Raw genomic sequence first — 2,913 nt, 5'->3', positions numbered from 1 at the left:
CACTGCCAGCACAAGGCCCAATGTGGGGCTCGAACTCACAAAACGGTGAGATCATGACCTGAGCTGAAACCAAGAGTCGGACGCTTAACCTAAGACTGAGCCACCCAGGCACCCAAGAACTATTGCTTTAACAAAACTTTGTGGTTATGGCTGCATTAGTCCAATGATGGGACTATAGCAATATGAAAATCCTACCATGGCAACTGCACAGATATGATCTTTTATAGCAGTTGGTACCTTAATATGTTCAAATCACAGTACAGAATCTAGACTATAATAAAGATGATAACCATCCCACTTGTGATTAGTACTATCACTGCATACGCAACTGATTATTTTCCATGACGAAAAACAGGGCCTGAAATGGTTTTATTGGATATAATAGTCACAGGCTTTCTTCCATAGGAAGAGTGTGAAGAAAGGAAAGGCTGCAACAGGGAAACATATAGTAGGTACGAGAGATTTCTGACAGTTTCTAGAATGAAAGAAGGGAGAAAAGAAGAATGAGTGAAGGAAAAGCGAAGGAGTCCCTTTATATTTAGTGTCTTTATGTAAAGTCCCTTTACAGTTAGTGTCTAAGGCACAAGAAAAGATACGAATAACGAAGGTAGGAATACACAGATAGAGGCTTGCAGTTTTCTGGAGAGTTGTCAGAAAAGCCTACATGTGTAAGAAACGGTTTGCTAAAATCAGCTTCACTTATTGGTACGAGATACATCACATGGCTGCATCTGTGGTGGATACAGAGAGGCACTGCTCGGATGCCCCTTCAGGGAAGGACTCTGCTCCAGCTGTTGGGAGTGCTGTTGGCAGACGGCCTCTAGCTGTCAGCTCCTTTGGCAGCAGAGAGCTGATTTCAGGAAGTCACTCCACTGAGGTGGGGGGAGAAAGCCCTAGACGTTTGGCTCACCGCTCAGACCCGGCTTTCAGCTCCAGGGCTCCCCGTGGGGTTGGCTGAGGCTGTGGAGCGGGGACCCCCTTCTCTGCTAACTTTTCCCTCGTGCCCAGTCCTATCTCTCCTTCCCCCTGCCTCAGGGGTTTGTCCCAAGGGCACATCCTGATTGCTAAACTCTGTCTCAGGGTCAGCTTCCAGCAGATCCCAAACTACACCAGCATCTACTGACTAAAATATAAGCAAAATTGAAGAAAACTGGAGACCGCTTGGGGATGGAAAATCATCATAAAATTATGTGTTAACGTTTAACTCAAGGGTTCACTTGTTTTTCACTTTAAATTGCTTACGCTGAGCGTGACTTTAACACTTTGTTTCCTATCAGTTTGCTATGTCTACTTCCCCTTTCGTACAGGAATCGTACTGTGGAAAGATAAAAAGGTAACAGAGTAAGAAAAACAGTTAGGTGGTTTCTTCCCCGACCACTCAGGAAATCCATGATTTCAAGGCTGGCCTAAGCAGCAAGTGAGGAAACATGTTGGGAAATGTGACAGTGGTTTTGTTCTGAACATTAGACTAACAGAAAGTTATGAAGTGGTCTGATTATTGGAAGAACTGTCCCTGAACATAATAAAGAAGGTATTTAATTTTAAGCCTAAAGATTTCAACGCTCACTTAGAAGTCTCAGACCTGAAGAGGATTAGTAATTTTAAACACAAACAGGAAAGTAGGTACCATCCTGTCTTCTCCTACAGCTCCAGATGAGGGCAGAACAGTGGATTCCCAGGCATTTTGAACTCACGAGTTTAGGAGACAGGGGGGCTCCTGAGTGGCTCAGTAGGGTAAGCGTCTGACCTCGGCTCAGGTCATGATCTCATGGTTCCTGGCTTTGGGTTGGAGCCCCGTGTGGGGCTCTGTGCTGAGAGCTCAGAGTCTGGAGCCTGTTTCGGATTCTGTGTCTACCTCTCTCTCTGCCCCTTCCCCACTCGCTCTCTCTCTCTCTCTCTAAAAAAATTAATAAACATTAAAAAAAGAAAAGAGTTTAGGAGACAGAGCAGGTGAGTCTTCTGACTGCCTCCTTTACCTTCAGACCTTTGATTTCTGGGAAATATATCTATTTCAGTGTCCTTGTCCTGATTTTTCTGGGATCTATAGGTTACCGGGAGGTGACTCAGGCAGGTTACACCCTGATCCTCACTGTGGAAAAAGAGAATGGTGACATAATTGTCCTGACAACATAGACTACATACCTACAGACAAAACTGAAATATTATTTTGTTTTTCTTTTCCCTAAGATTATCTTGATAACAGTGATCTCTGATATTACAAAGTAAATACAATTATATTTAGGTATTCCTTTTGGGAGCACGCACTGGGGAAGATGACTATGTAAAGAGCCACTGTGAACATTTTCGATCTCATTTATTATGGAGATTCACTCAACCATACTCAGTTTGTGAGTATGACGATCTGTTGCCTATAAGGCAAGGCAACTACCTGTGAGAAAAGAGAAAAGATATAATGGGCTATTGTAAAGGAAATACTTTGAGGGTTCTAGTTCAGGCTTTGTACATGGTTTGAGTCTCGGTTTTCTCATCTGTAAAGTGGGGTTAATACCTACCTCGTTGGTTATGAAGATCACATAAGGGGACATGGGAAGAGCCAGGCACCTAGGACAGTGCCTGGTACAGTAAATGTGGATTCCCTGTCCATCCCTTCCTGCAGAGCTGTGGGAAAACACTCCATAACCTCATAGGGTGTGATGAACTGTCCCTCCCCTTTCTATTCCCAGTTATGGGACTGGAGATCATAAAAACGCCTCTTCCCTGTCTCTTCCTTTCTTCCTTCCTCTCCAAGACAAGGAAGTGGCCGGCTCCCTTCCCTTGTTTCGGAAGGTTTCGCTTCCCAGGACAGCCCATCCCCCGGGTTGCTAAGGTCGGGGGTTGGGGGTGGGGGGAGGAGAGCTGCGTCTCCGGCCTGCGCGGCGCAGTGGGGAGGCGACAGGGAGGCGATGGGGAGGC

This window comes from Panthera tigris, chromosome A3, assembly GCF_018350195.1.
Source record: "Panthera tigris isolate Pti1 chromosome A3, P.tigris_Pti1_mat1.1, whole genome shotgun sequence".
Lineage (NCBI taxonomy): Eukaryota > Metazoa > Chordata > Mammalia > Carnivora > Felidae > Panthera > Panthera tigris.
The sequence above is the reverse complement of the archived record's forward strand: the minus strand, read 5'-3'. Positions refer to the sequence as shown.